Consider the following 21435-nt stretch of genomic DNA (forward strand, 5'->3'; position numbering starts at 1 on the left):
ATAGGCAAGTTAGTAAGAAGTTTTGATGTAACATCTACTGGTGTTGATCTAAGTGGTAAAAATAATGCGGAAAGTGGAAAACCATATCTGTGAGACTGGAGTACAGATGTAATAAAGGTAAGATCAGTGACACAGGGTTTGCCACCTCTAGCAATTGTGCTGCAAGGTCTTTCTAACAGTAGATGAACAATCAGAAGGAGGCGGGTTTGGTGATCGACAGGTGATCAGAAGGGGGGTTGAAATGTAGAGAATCCTAGCATTCCCTGCAGCTCTCCTATGGTTATGTGTGGGTCTGCTGAACTACACATCCTCTGAATATTGTATTTGTAAATGCTAATGATTAGTAACTAAGAAACGAGCCTTCCTTGATTACAACGCGTGTCAGGGAACAAGACTAGATGTATGATCAGTAATGATCAAAGGAGGGTTTATGTATAAGGATAAGATGATCTTTACAGGATCATACATCTTAGTGCAAAGCACATTTGTAGTCAGCGTATATGCAAAACACACAATAATAATGCTAGTTATGAACATTATATAAAGTGTGGTTAAGCAAGATAGAAACTAAGATGGCGATTATGAATTTGGTTGAGAGTGCCATGCTGCCATGTACTTATCTCAAGAAAACATGTTTGTGAAAACATACCAAAGAGCGCAGACGAGCATGGTACTCTCATGCCCCGTACACACGGTCGGACATTGATCGGACATTCCGACAACAAAATCCTAGGATTTTTTTCCGACGGATGTTGGCTCAAACTTGTTTTGCGTACACACGGTCGCACAAAGTTGTCGGAATTTCCGATCGCCAACCACGCGGTCACGTACACCACGTACGACGAGACTAGAAAAGGCCAGTTCAGAACCAAGCGCGGCACCCTTTGGGCTCCTTTTGCTAATCTCATGTTAGTAAAAGTTTGGTGAGAGACGATTCGCGCTTTTTCAGACTCGTGGCTTTCAGATCGTTTTCTGCGGTTCAGTTTGTGCTTGTGGGTTTGTATCTGCTCTTCAGTGCGTGTAGTAAGTTTGTATTGGAGTTTTCTGTGCGATCTTGCCCGCTCGTTGCTGTTTTTCAGGTCGCTCTTCACAGGCCTTGCTGTTCTTCAGTGTGTTCTGTTACTTCGTTCTGAGCAGCCGACCGTTTTCTAGCCATGTTGCATATACGTACTCCTCGTAGAGTTCGTGCTGTGCGGTAGCTTGGTGTTGGGGTCCTGACCATGACACAAGTCCAGTCCATGAACAGGGTGGGGAGGAGTTCATGGACCAAGAATTGGTTGCTTCAGCGTGACCAGTTCTCTCATATGCCTTTGCTCTGTGAGATCCGTGAGAATAATCCTGATGATTTCAGGAACTTTCTCAGGATGACAGACCCCGTATTGCACCGTTTGTTGGTTTTGCTGACCCCCTATATCAGCAGGCAGGATACCTGCATGAGGCAAGCCATCACTCCGGAGCAGAGGCTGGTCACCACCCTGCGGTACTTGGCGACAGGGAGAAGCCTGCAGGACCTCAAGTTCTTGACAGGCATCTCCCCCCAGGCTCTGGGGATCATTATCCCAGAGACCTGTTCTGCCATCATCCAGGTCCTGCAGAAGGAGTATATGAAGGTAAGATTTTTATCCTTTAATATCACATTTTATTGTATTGAATGTTTGCTAACATCTTGTATTTCTTTCCTCGTTCCCTAATTACCATGATTGTAATATGCTGTGAATGTTCCCTTTGTCCTCATGCATGCTGTTTTTTTAGGTATTTATTTTTTAAGTCCTTTATACATATCTGCCTTCAATAACCTCCCCAGCATGGTCTCCTGCCCCTATAGTCACCTCATGTAGTCACTTAACAATGTATTTTATCAGCTCCATAGTAGTGCTTTACCCCAAACACCCCCTAAAATGTTTAGAAATGTGATTTGTGCTTTAAATTCAAGCAGAGTGCCAGAGGCTTTTTTTGTGGTGTCCCCAAATCATTTTTCTAAACCCTCCCTCCCCCCAACTGCTAAGTCAGCTGATCCCAATTCTCTATCTATCCTCAATCATCTATCTGCTGACTTTGCCAAACCCATACACACTACACCCATCTCTTTACTGGTCAGATGTATGGATGAATTCCCCAAAGCATGTAGTGCAAGGGCCTGCCTGTATACTTTCCAATGGTACTGTTTAAAGTTTTTGTATACTATTATTATCTTGATAGGTAATATCAGAATGTCCAAATGTCCTCAAATGTGTACAGTGTGTATTTATATCTTTGTATTATGACACTTCTTACCTGTCCAGTGGGCTGCCAATAGTGTAACTAAGGAGGGGCTGTTACAAGTATTACCCTGTATTTAGGCATTCATCTCTCAATGAAGTGGAGAGGGTTACCTGTCCAAGATTTCCCCCCCCTATAATGTTAGAAATGGTCCATGAGGGGGGGGGGGATAGGATACTTTGGTGTTAATTTCCCCTTAATAAATGCTATCTGGAGGTTGGCCAAGATTGTTTGTGCCTAATCTGCTTGCCATGTTTATGTGCAAAAATATTAAATTATTTTTGTTTTCCTCAACAGTTTCCTTCCACGCCACAGGAATGGCAGACTGTGGCCTCCCACTTTGCCCAGCGGTGGGACTTTCCTAACTGCGGAGGGGCAATTGATGGGAAACACGTCCACATCGTCCCACCACCCAACTCGGGGTCGTACTATTTCAACTATAAGGGGTTCAATAGTATTGTGATGTTGGCAGTGGTGTGGGCTAATTATGACTTCTTGTATGTGGACGTGGGGAAGAATGGCCGGATGTCCGATGGTGGAGTCATCGCCCAGACAGAGTTCTACAGGCGTCTCCAGAATGGCAGCTTGGACTTGCCACCTCCAGAGGACAATGTGGAAGGACTCCCATTTGTCTTTGTTGCGGATGAAGCATTTGCGCTGGGGGACCATCTTATGCGGCCATTCCCGATGAGGACCCTCACCCCAGGACAGAGGGTTTTTAATTACCGGCTGGCCAGAGCCAGAAGAGTGGTGGAGAACACATTTGGAATCATGGCCAGCCTGTTCTGCCTATTTCTGACACCCATCCATATGGCGGAGTATAAACTTAATCATCTAATCCTGGCGTGCTGTGTTCTCCATAACTTTTTACGCCAACATTCTGCCAACTATGCTGGCTCAGTTGGGCCTGAGGCCGGAAATCTACATGATACAACCCTGACGGCGCTTGAAAGTGGCCGTCCTGGCTTGCCCTCCCTGAGTGCCCGTGATGTCCGGTTAAGATACCTTGAGTTCTTTGCGGGTAGGGGGGCCATCAATATGCCAGACAATTTGTGAAGCATTTATCAAATAAAAAAAAAAAATAATCTTTGGTGACATTTACTGCTTGTATTTGTTTTAGCTGACCCTGACAGCAATGTGTGGAGTCCTGAGAATGGCGTGATTGTGTAACCTTATACAAAGCACTGTTGGCTGTTATTTACTAAAGGCGTATACACTTTTTATACTACAAGTGCTCTTGAAACTGCAATGAAAATGCTCTTGTAGTGCAAAGAGGATTTGCCCTCAGAAAACAGCAATTACATCACCACAAAAGTGTTGTAGCATTGAGACAATAATCCACACATTCTTGATTAACAAACTTTTTTAATACATGCACAATCACATGTGCATTTAGAAACGGTTTTTAAAACAAACCAACATGTTTGTTGTATAACAATTTTTGGGGTGGCATTATCAAAAATAGAAATGTACATTTACGATAAAACAGGCCTGTGTAAAACCAACAAGAAAGACAAAAAACTTGAACTTACAAAGTTCACATATGGTAAAACTTGAAGGCAATATCAGACATGAGTATTTAGGAACTGTGTTTGATATTGCGTTCAGATGGGGTGAAGTCACCCCTTGAAAAGCCAAATTTGGAAGATGCACACCAATTTACGAATGTCAACATGTGCTAGCTGCCATCACGGGGGATCAAGGGCCGTGTTTTGTGGGAGCAACCCCTTCCTCACAGCTACTTTATTATTGAGGAAGGGGTTGCACCCCCAAAATGCGTCCATTGATCTCCCGTGATGGCAGATAGCACATGTTGGCACACTGTGTGCATCCTTCAAATTTGGCATTTCGAAACATCGCTAAAAAATTTAAAACATTGTACCACACACAAAAAAAAGTGATTTTGTGGGGTTTTAAATTTGCCCCAAAACATCAATGATGTTATTATTTTTTTGAATCACATCATTGATTTTTTTCTTGATGTTTTCCAATTCTAAATTACACCCCATTATCTCCCCGATCAGGATCTGGGCACTTTCTGATGTGAAAGGATCTCGATCCCTAACCTCACGATCACCTAAAAAGAGAGAAACCAAACAAAAACAGGTATCAAAAATCTGCCAGCATCCATCTCTTACCTGAGTCTGTGGTCGCAGACACTCACCTGTTGTGGTGCCAATTTCCACCACATCTTCTTCCTCCTCCTGCTCCGCTTGTGTTGGGGGTATTTCACCTTCTTCCAGAGGTAGGGGGACTCTGGTCTCCTCGGATGAGGGGTGTCCTCCGAGTCTTTTCTCCCCTATGTAAAAAAAAATGGTATAATTAGCACACAGATATTTGATGGCAGAACTATAAATAGGAAACATTGCTTGGAAGTGGGGTACAATTGTCAATTTTAGCAGAGTTCCAAGATGTCGCTTTTTTATTGTCCTTTGTCAACCTGCAATACTTTACCTGTTTTGTACAAGCTTCACAGATGGAGACCCCCCTATAGTATACACTGGAGCACCTGTGTGACCCCCTAATAAAAAGGGTGTTCTTGTGTCCCACACTAGTGCTCCAGTGTCCAGATGTGAAAACAGCTGCTGAGTGTCCTCTCCTTACACAGAATCTAGTTTGCATTTCATTCTAGTAACAAACCCATCTACACAACCAAGTATTTTGCATCCAAGTAGGCCCTAAAAAATGTAGGAAAATGCATATGGCCTAAACAATGGTGTTTTAGAGGCCGAAAAAAAAATGTTTGATACGAACAAATAATGGGCCCATGAACATTAAAATTGACATTTTAAACTGTACAACAATTAAGAAAAGCATATGGAGCAGCACGAACGTAATAAAGACAAAAAGAATAGGAACACAGCACAACTACTTACTTTTTTGCAGCACTCTCCGGATCTTTCGGTACTGCTTGGGCTCTCTTAATTTCAGGTTCGACCAACGCTTCCTGAGCTGATCTTTCGATCGTCGTACCCCGAAATTCCGGTGCAGACTTTTGACCACTTTCTCCAGGATCTTGGCCTTTCTGATATTGGGGTTAGGCCCATACTTTCCATCATAGTCGGCCTTCTACAGGATGTCCACCATCTCCAACATCTCCCCAAAGGACATATTTGTGGCCTTAAATCTTCTCCTTCTGGATCGGGACGTTTCTGTCTCCGGGCTTTCCTCCTCCTCCTCCTCGTTGCTATAATTAGCACGCACCTGCTGTGACTCCGCCATGTGCTCTTCACCCACTGCGCCGAACGAAAAGGGGCAGGGAATAGACTAGAAAGAACGTCAGGGGCGGGCGGAGTTACACGCATGCGCAGTGTGTATAAAGCGTAACACACGTGCGTATTACGTACGATCTGTGAGCAGAGGAAGGAGCATTGGACGCGCCGATCGTAAGAACGAAGGTAAGAGACATACTTGTGCCTATACTGCTTCTAGATTGAGGCCTATATTGTAACAAGATTAGGAGAGTTTTGTCTGACATTAGGCTTTGTCTTGTGTTGTGTCTTGCAGTGAACATGGATATCTTATTACAAGATAATGACTTCATGTCAATATTCATTGACATGTTCAGGGAGCTGCCCTGTTTGTGGGAGATCAACCACCCACATTACAGGAACCAAACAAAGAGGAAGGCAGCGCTGGATCAATTGTTGGAAATTGTGAAGCAGGTGATCCCCACGGCAGACATTACATATTTGAAGATCTTAATTGGTGGCCTGAGGAGCACACATGTAAGGGAGCGCCAGAAAGTCCAGGATTCGCAGAGATCCGGAGCAGCAGATGACATCTATGTCCCCAGGATGTGGTACTATGACAGGCTGCATTTTCTGGCAGGCCAGACTGAACCCAGGTCATCCCTCTCCAGTCTTCCTTCCACGCTTCCTTCCCCCCCAGCTGAGGCTTCTGACGCCCAACCTGGGCCTTCCAGGCAACAACATGTGGAGGAGCCCAGCTTGAGCCAGGTATAGCATTCCTCTAAATATTTCTGCTTGTCCAATCAATGATGTTAACTAGATGTTAGTTTGGAGTACTAATTTCTGATTGTGATTGATGATGCAAAAACTAAAACCATGTCCCTTTTTCATACACAGGGAAGTCTCAGCCAGGAGGTGGCCGGGCCGAGCCGGCTGCCTGATCTGCAGGTCCCTCCCCTACACCTGGAAAGAGAAAGTGGCAGGAGGAGGAGTGCCCTAGAGGAGGCTGCCATAGGCCTCTTTTGGAGGGCTACAGAGGCCCTGGGAGCACCACAGACCGTGGAGGATGACTTCGCTGCCATCATTGCCTCTAAAATGCAGAGGATGGAGGAGGGACAACAACTCATGTGTGAGTCGCTCATATTGGAGGCTCTTAATAAAAGGTATGAGGGCCCAAATTACATCTGGGACACACCTTTGCGAACTCACACATGGTCCTCCTCCTCCTCCTGCAGGTCCTCCTCCTCCTTCTCCCCCAGGTCCTACTCCTCCTCCTGCCACATCTCCAACAGCACAGCCACAGCCCGGAATGAAGCATGGAAGGTTGACCAGAAAGTGAGGACCCTGGATCCAGTCTGGTCGGCCAAAAGATGCAGCCTCTTGTGGTACCACAGCCTGGGGACACAGATGTCATCTGCTGCTTTCCGGATCTCTGGGACTTCTGGACCAGACTGCCCTCCCTTACATATGGACTCCTCAGGCCACCAATTTTGATGTTCAAGAATTGATGTCTGCCCTGGGGGTCAAAGGCTTTGCTAATTTCTCCTGTTTATCCAGCGTTGCCTCCCTCTTTGTTTGGTTCTGAGCCCTTAATAAAGGAATTTTGTTTTGAATTATACTTGCCTATGTGTGTTTTACTTCAAAAAGGACAGTTGGTTTGTGAGGATTCAGGTACATTTCAAAAATGCAATGTGAAATTAACAAGGGACACCAACACCAAGCAATCTCCTTGAGATTAAATAACAAAAGATATCAATGGTGTTGTGGTAACTTGACACACAAAACACACACAAAAATAGTCTGGAGTAAAACTAAAAATAACATTAAACAAAGATCAGCCTTGGAAAAAATACAAACATAAAATCTAAACCAAAAATGGCTTTAAATAAAAAAAAAAAAAGAAAACAAAAAAAAAAAATTCTGTCAGATGTGACAAATAACAATATATTCAGGGAATCCCAAGAAAAAACAAAAAAATAAGTTTGTGAGAAGTGTGTGTGAATATGAGCAGAAAAACTACTTAATTCTTGTCACATTATAAAGAAGAAGAGAGTGCGCTGTATTAAACCATTTTTAACATTGCAGCGTGACGAAAGTGCTGTATCCATTGCGAATGCTAATTTTACCTGACCGAGCTGTTCCGTGTCGAAATTTCTTCTGAGCATACGTGGCACTTTGTGGTTCGGAACAGGCCACACACACGGTTGGAATTGACGCGATCGGATTTTGTTGTCGGAAAATCCGATGGAAAATGTCCAATGGAGCCCACACACGGTCGGAATTTCCGACAACACGCTCCGATCGGACATTTTCCATCGGAAAATCCGACCGTGTGTACGGGGCATCACTCTGCAGCTTCGGCAGCTGGGCTTGGATGACTTGCTGATAACACAGCTTATAAAGGGGATATCAAGCTGTATTGAATTCAGAGCATACTGTAACGGCCTTATGTGTGTATGCTCTCCGTAATTATGTAATGTAATTGTGTAACAAATAAACATGATTTGGAACTCTCTCAGTCTGAAGGTAATTTCACAGGTTTTCTGTAAAATAAGGAACCTTGAGGTTAAATCCCTATTCAGTATCCAGGTACTTCCTCCGGATTCCTCCTCCAATACTGCCAATGGTGTAAAATTACCAAAGCAATCGCTCCACTGTCAATACTGCTCAAAAGGAATAGAAATTGCACATAATGTTTTACCACTTTAAAATACCATTAACCACTTGCCTACTGGGCACTTAAACCCCCCTCATGACCAGACCAATTTTCAGCTTTCTTTGCTCTCACACTTTGAATGACAATTACTCAGTCATGTAATACTGTACCTCTGGGTTTTTTATTTTTTGCACTATAAATGAAAAAAGACTGAAAATGTTGAAAAAAAAACGCATTTTTCTTTGTTTCTGTGATAAAATTTTGCAACTTATTAATTTTTCTTCATAAATGTTGGCCACAATTTATACTGTTACATATCTTTGGTAAAAATAACCCAAATTAGTGGATATTATTTGGTCTTTGTGAAAGTTAGAGAGTCTACAAGCTGTGGTGCAAATCATAAAATAATTGATCACACCTGATGTACTGGTGTCTAATTTCTTGCGACCCGAACAAGCCAGGAAAGTACAAATACCCCCCAAATTACCCCTTTTTTGAAAGTAGACATTCCAAGGTATTTAGTAAGAGGCATGGTGAGGTTTTTGATGTTGTCATTTTTTCCCACAATTCTTTGCAAAATTAAGATTTTTTTTTTCCACAAAATTGTCATTGTAATAGGTTATTTCTCTCACATGGCATGTGTATACCACAAATGATGCCCCAAAATACATTCTGCTACTCCTCCTGAGTATTACAATACCACATGTGTGGGACTTTTCCACAGCCTAGCCGCATAGAGAGGCCCAACATGCAGGGAGCACCATCAGGTGTTCTAGAAGCATAAATTACACATCTAACTTGTTGACTATCTATTACACTTTTGAAGGCCCTGGAGCACTAGGACAATGCCACGTGACACTGATGTGGCACTGACAGATGGCACTAATACGTGGCATTGATGACACGTGACACTGATGACAGATGGCACTAATATGTAGCACTGATGACACGTGGCACTGATGACAGATGGCACTAATATGTAGCACTGATGACACGTGGCACTGATGACAGATGGCACTAATACGTAGCACTGATGACAGATGGCACTAATATGTGGCGCTAACACGTGACACTGATAACAGATGGCACATGACACTGACAGGTGGCACTGATGACAGATGGCACTGATACGTGGCATTGATGACACGTGACACTAATAACAGATGGCACTGGGGGGCAGGTGGCACTGGAGACAGGTGGCACTGATAGGTGGCACTGGGGACAGATGGCGCTGATGGGTGGCACAGGGGACAGTTGGCACTGACAGGTGGCACTGGGGACAGATGGCACTGTGTTGTGTGATTTTTTTTTACTCACGCTGCAGCAGGAAGCTCTCCCTCCTCACACGCGGTCTCTGTGTGAGGAGGGAGAGCCGGCGATGAGAGATGATCTCATATGTTACATATGAGATCATCTCTCATTGGAAGCTCCGATCGAGTGCTAAATGGCCACTGTGATTGGCCATTTAGCACGATCTGTGATTGGCTGTGTCCAAGGGACACGACCAACACAGGATTTGTAAACAAGTAAACAGGGGGATGTCCAGGGACGCCCTCCAGGAGCCGTTCTGTAGCAGTCTTTCGGCTATAGCGCAGGAGCGAAGTGGTTAATCATTTAGAACAAAACACACTAATCACTTGCATCCAGGCAGTTCCTACTGGGTGGTGTGATGACGCCACTAAGCATTCATCATACTTTTCTTGTTTTTGTGGTACTGATGATTAAGACTACATAAATGTTGCACAGCACTTTAAAGTTATTGATTCATGGTTTGATGTGGGAACACATTTTAGTGCTTTGCAGCAACATTCAGTGAATTTGGAGGAACATTTTCACCAAATATGTGGTTGGTTTTCTGTGCAGTTTTTACACATTGGGTGTGCAGCAGAGTTTTTTTCTTTTATTACTAGTCTTAGGATGGCAACGCTAACCCCACTGTATCACAATAGTAGGAACAGGACAGGAGTATTGGGAACTTCCCCTGCCCTCTTGTCAATAGCGTAAGTGCTCTTGCACACAGTACCGATGTATGAACATCAGATTCTTGGCAGAAGATTCCTGCATAAAAATGCAAGGATGGGCAGTATAGTAAATGCATGTTTTCACACACACACAAAAATTCTTCTAGCTTTTGTTAGGATGTATCATACACATGGTTTTGCGCTTAAACATGTAAAATACTGTCTAGCAATGCAGATTTTTAAACTGATATATATGCCTGTTTACATGCCTGCATACAGTGAGGGGAAAAAAGTATTTGGTCCCCTGCTGATTTTGTATGTTTTCCCCCTGACAAAGAAATGATCAGTCTATAATTTTAATGGTAGGTTTATTTTAACAGTTAGAGACAGAACAACAAAAAAATCCAAAAAACGCATTTCTAAAAAGTTATAAAATTGATTTTGCAATTTAATGAGCGAAATAAGTATTTGATAACCCTATCAATCAGCAAGATTTCTGGCTCCCAGGTGTCTTCTATACAGGTATTGGAGCTGAGATTAGGAGCACTCTCTTAAGGCTGGGTTCACACTAGTGAATTGGATGCAGTTTCCCGCATTCAATTTGCATGGCAGGAGAGTGTGCCCGACTCTCATTAAAGCCAGTTAACACATCTCTGTGATGGCTGTGGAGCGAATTGCACAGGGGTCCTGTGCATCTTTGGCTCCATTTCAGGTCCGAATTCATGCAAAATTCTGGCCCGATTCATTCCTGAAACGGAAAACAGGGACGCACCGGACCCCTGATGTGAGCCGCATGCAAATTAAGTGTGAACCCAGCCTAAAGCGAGTGCTCCTAATCTCAGCTTGTTACCCGTAAAAAAAAGGCACCTGTCCACAGAAGCAATCAGATTCCAATCTCTCCACCATGGCCAAGAAGACCAAAGAGCTGTCCAAGGATGTCAGGGACAAAATTGTAGACCTACACAAGGCTGGAATGGGCTACAAGACCATCGCCAAGCAGCTTGGCGATGGTCTTGGAGTAACAACAGTTGGTGCAATATTTCGTAAACGGAAGAAACACAAAATAACTGTCAATCTCCCTCGGTCTAGGGCTCCATGCAGGATCTCACCTTGTGGACTTTCAATAATCATGACAACGGTGAGGAATCAGCCCAGAACTACACGGGAGAATCTTGTCAATGATTTCAGGCACCTGGCACCTGTGTCACCAAGAAAGGAAATGGTAACACACTACGGTGTTGGGTCGTGTCCACTGCTCCCATTGTGTTACCATCCGGATTTTAAAAGTGCTTGTATTTCTTCTCAAATGTGAGTGGAACCAGTTTTATATTAAATGTTCTGTTAAGTGGATTCACACTATGTGAGTTTTTATTTCCTTTGACCTTTTATGCGTGCATCCACACCACGATTTGTACCTCCGGAGCTTATCCATTTTTGGGTCCCCTGGAGGAGAATATATCCACCATCACATCTCCCTACTGGCAGATTCTTTCCAATCATTGGTGTATGATCACCTTAAAGCCTGAACGACTCATGGGGCATATGCCTTATTGAGTCCATTTAATCTGGTAAGCCTCAGTGATTATTGGTGGCAGTTTTTACTTCACTTCTCACGCACTAAAAAAGTGTCTGTTTTGGAAGTAGAATCTTAGTCCAGCCGGACTTATTCATCTATCAAACTTTTTCACATGGACTTATAGAACCTTCAGTGTATCATCACGAATACCTTTATATTGGACTTTTCACATTCTGATATTTTTGTGTTTTTTTGGCACTTTAATATTTTCTATATGTCAACTATTGCACTTTATATATGATGGTTTATTCCTAAATGTTTACTATTATGGGGTTTGATGTCTAAAATGCTAAACTTTATATTTGATTGTATATTTTAAAATGTTTACATATATGATGTTGGTGTTTAAACGCTAAGCATTTTCATTTAGGTTCTAAATACACATAGCCTATTAGTGCTGCACCTTTATCCTTAACCACTTAAGCCCCGGACCATTTGGCTGGCCAAAGACCAGAGCACTTTTTGCGATTCGGCACTGCGTCACTTTAACTGACAATTGCTTGGTCATGCGACATGGCTCCCAAACAAAATTGAAAACATTTTTTCCCGATAAATAGAGCTTTCTTTTGGTGGCATTTGATCACCTCTGCGGTTTTTATTTTTTGCGCTATAAACAATTTTTTTTAAAAAAGCAAAATTTTTTACTTTTTGCTATAATAAATATCCCCAAAAAATATATAAAAAAACCCAATTTTTTTTCCTCACTTTAGGCCGATACGTATTCTTCTACATATTTTTGGTAAAAAAAAAAAAAAAAAAATCGCAATAAGCGTTTATTGATTGGTTTGCGCAAAGGTTATAGCGTCTACAAAATAGGGGATAGTTTTATGACATTTTTATTAATTTTTTTTACTAATAATGGCGGCGATCAGCGATTTTTATCATGACTGCGACATTATGGCGGACAGATCGGACACTTTTGGCACTATTTTGGGACCATTCACATTTATACAGCGATCAGTGCGATTAAAAATGCATTTCTTACTGTGTAAATGTGACTGGGAGTAAAGGGGTTAACGAGGAAGGGGCGCTGCAGGGGTTAAGTGTGTCCTAGGGATGTGTTCTAACTGTGGGGGGGATGGGCTGTGTGTGACATGACACTGATCACTGCTCCCGATTACAGGTCCCCCTGCTCAAGAAAGTACATGTACAGGCCCGTCTGAAGTTTGCTAATGAACATCTGAATGTTTCAGAGGAGAACTGGGTGAAAGTGATGTGGTCAGATGAGACCAAATTTGAGCGCTTTGGCATCAACTCAACTTGTCATGTTTGGAGGAGGAGGAATGCTGCTCTATGACCCCAAGAACACCATCCCCACTGTCAAACATGGAGGTGGAAACATTATGCTTTAGGGGTGTTTTTCTGCTAAGGGGACAGGACAACTTCACCGCATCAAAGGGACGATGGATGGGGCCATTTACCGTCAAATCTTGAGCGAGAACCTCCTCCCCTCAGCCAAGGCATTGAAAATGGGTCATGGATGGGTATTCCAGCATGACAATGACCCAAAACACATGGTCAAGACAACAAGGAGTGGCTCAAAAAGAGGCACGTTAGGGTCCTGGAGTGGCTTAGCCAGTCTTCAGACCTTAATCCCATAGAAAATATGTGGATGGAGCTGAAGGTTCGGGTTACCAAATGTTAGCCTCGAAACCTTAAAGCGTTTGTTAACCTAAAAAAAAATAGATCCTGTTCCTTTAACCACTTTAGCCCCGGAAGGATTTGCCCCCTTAATGACCAGGCCATTTTTTGCGATACGGCACTGCGTCGCTTTAACTGCCAATTGCAACACTGTACCCAATAAGCGTATGTTGATTAGTTTACGCAAAAGTTATAGCATCTACAAACTATGGGAATAGATTTATGACATTTTTATTATTATTTTATATTTACTAGGAATGGCGGCAATCTGCGATTTTTAGCGGAACTGTGACATTGCAGCGGACAGATCGGAAACTTTTGACACTTTTTTGGAACATTGACATTTATACAGCGATCAGTGCTATAAAAATGCACTAATTACTGTGTAAATGTCACTGGCAGGGAAGGGGTTAACACTAGTGGGCGATTAAGGGGTTAAGTGTGTTCCATAGGGGATGTAACTGATTAGAGGAGGAGCAAGATCGCTGTTTCTACTTAGTTCGTGTGTTCCTACTGTCTCTCCTCCCCTGTCAGAACAGGGATTTGTGTGTTTACACACACAAATCCCTGTTCTGGCTCTTGTGCCAGCAATCGCGAGTAGCTGCCTGCTATGGCTCTTAAACGAGCCGCCCTACATATATACGGCGATTCGTACACACAATCGGAAATGCCACCAGCAAAACTCAGATGAGAGCTTTTGGATGGAAAATGCGACCGTGTGTATGCTCCTTCGGACTTTTGCTGATGGAGTTCCAGCCAGCAAAAGATTGAGAGCATGTTGTCTATTTTTCGGTCGGAAAAAGTTCCTATCCAAAAATGCGATCATCTGTATGCAATTCCGATGCGCCAAAAATCAGGCATGCTCAGAATCAAGTACGAGACGGAAGCGCTCGGTCTGGTACAACTAGCGTTCGTAAGGGATATAACACATTCGTCACGCTGCAAATTATTGAATCTTTTAATGCAGCACATTATTTTGTTCTTTATAATGCTAGAAGAATGAAGTTGTTTTGCTGCTGATATTCACAGAGTTCTCACAAACTTATTTCTTTATTATTTCTCGTGATCTCCTGAATAATCATTTTTGTTTTTAAAGCCAGATCTCCATAATAATTATTTTTTATAGTCATTTTTTTTATTTTTAATCAAGATCTCCTGTTTTTTGGATTATTTTTAAATTATTTTCTAGTGATCTCCATATTTTTTTTATGTTAAGTTTCCACAACAACATTATTATCTTTTATTTTTATAAAGCTCAAGGAGGTTGGTGTTGGTGTCCCTTGTTAATTAGACATTGTATTTTGGAAATGTACCTGCCTACTCACAAACATAACTGTCCTATTTGAAGAAAAACACATAGGCAAGTTTTTTCATATAAAAAAAAAAAAAAAAACATTTATTCTGGCTCATAACAACAAAATAAAGAGGAAGGCAACGCTGGAGAAACTGCTTGAATTTGCAAAGCCTTTGGCCCCCAGGGCACACATCAACTCTTTGTTAATTAAAATTGTTAGCCTGAGAAGTCCATATAATAGGGAGCACAATCTGATCCAGGACTCCCAGAGATCACAAACAGCAGCAGATGACATATATGTCCCCAGGCTGTGATACTACAACAGCCTGCATCTTCTGTCAGACCAGACTGAACCCAGGCCATCACTTTGTCTTCCTTGTAGCCTTCCCTCCACGCTTCCCTGCAGCCTTCCTTGGAGGCTGTGGCTCTGGAGGTGGACTTGTGGCAGGAGGAGGAGGAGGATGGGCGAGTGCACCTAAGTGCATGTTATCACTCATTTGGCCCCTCAACCCCTTATGAATGGCCTCAAAAATAATTTTCTCACAGATGAGGCGTTGGCCCTCCTCCATTTGCTGCAATTTGGCAGCTACATAGCAGCCATAGGCTTCTTCAGCGTTGTGGGGGGCTTTTCAGGGCCGCATTAGCCTCCTTAATGAGGCTCAGTGCTGCCTCCTCCATGTTACTCCCCTTCTTGGCCCTTTTTGTTGTAAGGCGGAGGGGAGGCACCTGGGATTGAGTGAGGCTGCTGGGCCTGGCCACCTCCTGGCTGACACTCCTGCCACCTCCTGGCTGACACTTACCCCCGCTTCCTCCTGTGTGCCACATTCCAGAGCCTCATCCTGGCTGAGGTCTTCCTGTGTATGAAAAAGGGACATAGTTTTATTTTTTGGTTCATCAATCACACGCAATTTTCAGCTCATGACTGTTGCAAATTGAATGGTAATAAATAGAAAAGACCATCATTCTGAGCCCAGCATTTTTCATTCTTGGCACAATCTTTTTTCGCCCCTACTGTCTATTGATATGTAAAACACTTTTTGTTAAATCATTCATTTGTTATCTACAATAACATCTAGTTAACAACAATAACTTTAGGACAATAAATATGTAAAAAAATACTATACCTGGCTCCAACTGGGCTCCTCCACTTCTTCCAGGATGGAAGGCCCAGGTTGGTCCTCGGAAGCCTCACCTGGGCTTGAGTGAAGGCTGGATGGAGGTGTAGAGAGTGATTCCCTGACTTCCATCTGGTCTTCCAGAACCGCATCCTGTTGTAGTACCACAGACTGGGTGCATACACGTCTTCTGCTGCTGCTCCTGATCTCATGGAAGCCTGGACCTTATCAAGCTCCTTCCTATACGTGCTTCTCAAGCTACCAATTTTCTTCTCCACAAACTCGATGTCTGCGTTGGGCACCTGCCTCTTCACAAAGCAGTTTCTCCAGCGATGCCTTCCTTGCTGGTTTATTGCGATATAATGGGTTTTTAACCTCCCACAAATTACACATATCCCTGTATTTGTCAATGAAATGGCCCATGAATTCAGGGTCTTTGAATTGTTTCATATTTGCTGCAAGACAAAATACAAGACAAAAACACTAATATCAGGCTAAACTCTCCTAATCTTATCCCAATATAGACCTCAATCTCGAATCAGTATAGGCCACTGATGTCCCAAGTTAAAATGTTACCTTTGTTATAATGTTCGGTGCTTCCGGTCCTCTTCCTACGCACACAGAACGTAGGTACGACACACGCGTGTTAGCTTTATACACACTGCACATGCATGAAACTCCGCCCGCCCCTGATGTTCTTTCTAAAATATTCCCCGCCCCTTCTGTTTCGTCGCAGTGGGAGAGGAACATGGCGGAGACACAGCAGGTGCGTGATAAGAGCAGTCACGAGGAGGAGGAAAGCCCGAAACGTCCCGATCCTGGAGGAGAAGATTTAAGGCCTCAAATATTAAAAACTATATGAATAAAACAGCGCTGCATAAAATGTGAATAAACAGCTGCCAACACACCTATAGAACCAGGTAGTTGAAAAATATGTAAAAAGTGTGGCGCTATAAAATCAAAGAAGGATTACATCTATTTATTGCATTTTGACCTGAGATATGTCACATACGTCATTATAAATCCTTCTTTGAGTTTATAGTGCCACACTTTTTGCAAGGTCTCAAATATGGCCTTTGTAGAGATGGTGGAGATGATGGACATCTTGAAGAGGGCCGACTATGACGGGAAGTATGGACTGTACCTAATAATATAAACAGTAAATACCGCGCTGTGATAAATTATAAAGTAAAATAATGAAAAAAATATTATAATTGAAAAAAATATATCCAAAAAGCTGCCGCTACAAGTGAGATACACACCCAACAAACCAACTATCAATAAGTAGCAGCGCTAATTACCTAAAAAACGTACACCAGAAATGATATATAAAGTGACATATGTGATTAAATATATGTGAATACACAACAGCCCATAAACTAAATGGGTTAAATAAACATAAGAAAACAACTCTAAAAGGGCGTCATCAAGTCCATTTAGATATAAATGAGGAATTATATAATCCTGTGATAGTATCTCCCAAGTGATATTGCTGGGTAAACAAATGAGTCCTCCACCGCACCACTGTGGTAACACCAGTAAATATATATGCTTACCACAAGGCAAGCTCAAATAAGCTTGTGACCTTAACCCGGTCGGGGCCTTTAAAAAGAAGGGATGAATGGAGGCGATGATCCACCACACTACATAGAGGAGTCGTCCCCGTAAAACTTTTCACAGACACTTCCAGAGCACCGGAACACAAGTTACTCAAGGAGTCCCCAAGAGAAAAAAGGAATCGACATAGCGTAATCCAGTAGACTAATTTATTAATTAAAAGTAGAAAACACACTTACATGGTATAAAAGAATTACAGTATGGAATAACATAAGCCGGCCGGCTAAAGCGATCGCCCGTCCACCACCTGAACACGCGAGACGTCAGCACGTCAGCTCACTAAAGTTGTGAAGAGTCTGCACAGGAATTTTGGGGTACAACGATCCAAGCAGCAACTGAGGAAACACTGGTTAGACCTGAAATTGAGGGAGCAGGATCAGTACAGAAGGATCAAGAAAGTGCTTAGAAAAAGTAAGTAGTTGTCCTGTGTTCCTATTATTATTATTATTACTTGCATGTTGCGCCATGTGCTTTTCTTTATGTTGTACAGTTTAAAATGGCAACTTTCAGGCTCGTGGGCACAGTAATCATTCGCAGTAAACATCGTTTGTTCAGCAACTAAATACGATGTTTTAGGCAGATACAGGGTTAACTACATTTGGTCATTAAATTTGTATTAAAAAAAGTTTAGAACGTTGTCTAGATGTGTTTGTAACTAGAATGAATAGCAAACTTGAATCAATGTAATGTAAGGAGAGGACACTCAGTAGCTGTTTACACATCTGGAGCACTACACATTGTGGGACACAAGAACAAACTTTTTAGGGTGTCCCACACAGGTACTCCAGTGGATACTTGGGGTGTCTCCATTTGTGAAACTTGTCCAAAAAAGGTACGTATTGCAGCTTTGTTAAGGGAATAAATAATGTCTTCAACTTGGAACTCTGCCCAAACAGACAATTGTACCCCACTTCCAAGTAATGTTTCATATTCCTATTTCTGGCCTCAAATACCTGTGTGCTAGGCTAAGTATACCTTTTGTTTCATTCTCATAGGGGAGAAAAGACTCAGGATGTCTAAGGACTCCAGGAACACCCCCCCCCACTTATCCTGAAGAAGGGGAACAGAGGACAACACAACTCTAGGATGTGGAGGAAGGAGAGGTGGTAGAAATTGTCACAACAGGTGAGTGTCTGACACCACAGATTCGGGTAATAGATGTACGCCTGCATATTTATAATACATGGTGTGTATTTTTTATTTAGGTGATGTGCACGTTGTGGAAGAACAATCTACTCATTTCACGACTGACAGTGCACAAGGGCTAATCCAGGATATAATGTTTTGGGATGTTGGGATTTAGATCTCACAAAAGAAAAAAAAACAAGGAGATTGAACAAAGAATGAAGAACATGATTGATGTATTAGGGAGAATCTAAATCCAAAAAAAATTACAACTTTTTTTTTTTTTAAAGAAAATTTAAATAACCTTTTAATACATTTTAAAAGCCAAATTTGGAAGATGCACACAGTGTGTCAACATGTGCTATCTGCCATCAGGGGATATCAATGAACTCGTTTTGTGGGTGCAACCCCTTCCTCGCAACTCTGGTAGGTGAGAGGAAGGGGTTGCACCCCCAAAACACGTCCATTGATCCCCCATGATGGGAGATAGCACATATTGACATTAGGCAGGGGATCAGGAGGGAAATCCCCAGTTTGACTCACAATTTGTGTGCGTCTTCTAAATTTGGCTTTTACAGGGGTGACTTCACCCCATCTGATAAAGGGAAGATCAAGACATTTTTCACACTATAATATCTGATATTGCCTTCAGTTTTTCAATGTTAAACTTTGTAAGTTCCTGAGTTGTGTATGTTATGTTTTGAAACATGCCTGTTTATGTACCAAAAAAAAAATTTCAAGGTAAAAATTTATAAAACCAAGATGTTATTTTTTTTACCAAAAAAGGTTTTACAATGCACATGTGAATGTGCACGGAGTAAAAGGTTTTATACTCAACAATGTGTGGCTTCTTCTTTCAATGCTCAATACCAGTTCTTGTATTAAGTTGGTGTTTACAGTATCAATGGGTGTTATTTAATAATGTAAAAACCACTTAGCACTACAAGTGCATTAGGAGAACCTAGGAGACAGATAAAAGAAACACAAGCAGTAAATCAAATTCAAGATTTCATTATATCATTTTTTTTTTTTAATTTTGAAAATATTTAAAAATTTGTTGGCATAGCAATGGCCCCCCTACCCGTAAAATAATCAACATATTTTTGACGCACTTCACGGCGCTTTGGGGGGGTAAGTCAGGACGGCCAGCTTCCAGGGCTGTCATTGTTGGTTCATGAAGTCCCGCCTCAGGCCCAACGGAGGCTACATAATTAGTAGCATTTCGCTTTAAAAAGTTGTGCAAGATGCAGCATGCTAACACAATGTGGTTAAGTTTGTACTCCGCTATATTTATAGCTGTTATAAATAGACGGAACCAGCTGGCCATTATCCCAAAGGTGTTCTCCACGACTCTTCTGGCTCTGTCCAGCCGGTAATTAAAAACCCTCTTCTCCGGGGTGAGGGTCCTCTGGGGGAATGGCCTCATCATGTGATCAACCAGACCAAAAGCTTCATCAGCAATAAAAACAAACGGGAGTCCTTCCACGTTCTCTTCTGCAGGTGCCAATCCCAAGCCACCACTCTGGAGACGTGTGTAGAACTCCGTCTGGGCAAAGACTCCACCATCCGACCATTCTTCCCCACGTCCACATAGAGAAACTCATATGTCGCTGACACCACCGCCATTAACACAATACTATGAAACCCCTTATAGTTATAATAGTATGACCCCGAATGGGGTGGTGGGATGATGTGGACGTGCTTCCCATCAATTGCCCCTCCACAGTTGGGAAAGTCCCAGCGGTCGGCAAAGTGGGATACCACAGTCTGCCATTCCTGTGGCGTTGAAGGAAACTGTGGAGTTAAAACATAAAAAAAAAAATAGTACTTTTGCACAAAACATTGCAAACAGATTAGACACAAACATTCTTGGCCAACATCAGTATAACATTTATTTTAAGGAGTATTTAAAGACAAAAATATAAGGTCCACTTATCAGATTCCTCATCCCCTCTGATGGCCCATTGTAAAAATTTTCGGGGGGGGGGGGGGTTATAAATGAGTTTAGGAGCCAAAAAAAAGCATCTGGCACTCTGCATGAATTTAAGGACAACAATAACATTTGTACACATTTTAGGGGGTGTTTAGGGTAAAGCACTACAATGGAGCTGACAAAATACATTGTTAAGTGACTAGGCTAGGTGTATATGGGCCCAGGATAGCATGCTGGGGAGGTTAGTGAAGGCAAATATGCATGAAGGACAAAAAAGGAGCATTAAAAGCTTCCAGCATGCATGAGGACAAAGGGGACATTCACAGCATATTACAATCATGGTAATTAGGGAATGATGAAAGAAATACAATACATTAGCATACATTAAATACATAGAATGTGATGTTAAAAGGAGAAAGACTTACCCTAATATAGTCCTTCTGCAGGACCTGAATGATGGCAGAACAGGTCTCTGGAATAATGATCCCCAGAGCCTGGGGGGAGATGCCTGTCGAGAACTTGCGGTCCTGTAGACTTCTCCCCATCGCCAAGTACCGCAACGTGGTGACGAGCGTCTGCTCTGGAGTGATGGCTTGCTGCATACAGGTGCCCTGCTTCATAATATAAGGGGACAGCAAAGTCAACAGACGGTGAAAAACGGAGTCCGTCATCCGGAGAAAATTTCTGAAATCATCAGTTATTTTCCTGGATCTCACGCAGCAAAGGCATGTGAGAGAATAAGTTACGCTGGAGCAACCAATTCTTGGTCCATGAACTCCTCCCCACCCTGTTCATGGACCAAAAATTGCGTTTGAAAAATCACTGCGCAAATACAATATGACAAAAAAATTGGAACGACCACCTTTCTATTCTCTAGGGTATCTGCTAAAAAAAAATCTCTCTCTCTCTCTCTCTCTCTCTCTCTCTCTCTCTCTCTCTCTCTCTCTCTCTCTCTCTCTCTCTCTCTCTCTCTCTCTCTCTCTCTCTCTCTCTCTCTCTCTCTCTCTCTCTCTCTCTCTCTCTCTCTATATATATATATATATATATATATATATATATATATATAT

At 42.4% G+C, this 21435-nt stretch overlaps 1 long non-coding RNA gene across 1 annotated transcript in view; it reads right to left on the reverse strand.

Moving 5' to 3' along the window:
• Positions 1–21435, reverse strand: part of LOC141114557 (uncharacterized) — a 156011-nt gene that overhangs the window by 26222 nt on the left and 108354 nt on the right. The window contains exon 3 of the long non-coding RNA XR_012236928.1: positions 17490–17666. This is a non-coding gene — a long non-coding RNA (uncharacterized lncRNA). The remainder of the gene's footprint in view (positions 1–17489; positions 17667–21435) is intronic.

Source organism: Aquarana catesbeiana, linkage group LG12, assembly GCF_042186555.1.
Source record: "Aquarana catesbeiana isolate 2022-GZ linkage group LG12, ASM4218655v1, whole genome shotgun sequence".
In the NCBI taxonomy this organism is placed as follows: Eukaryota; Metazoa; Chordata; class Amphibia; order Anura; family Ranidae; genus Aquarana; species Aquarana catesbeiana.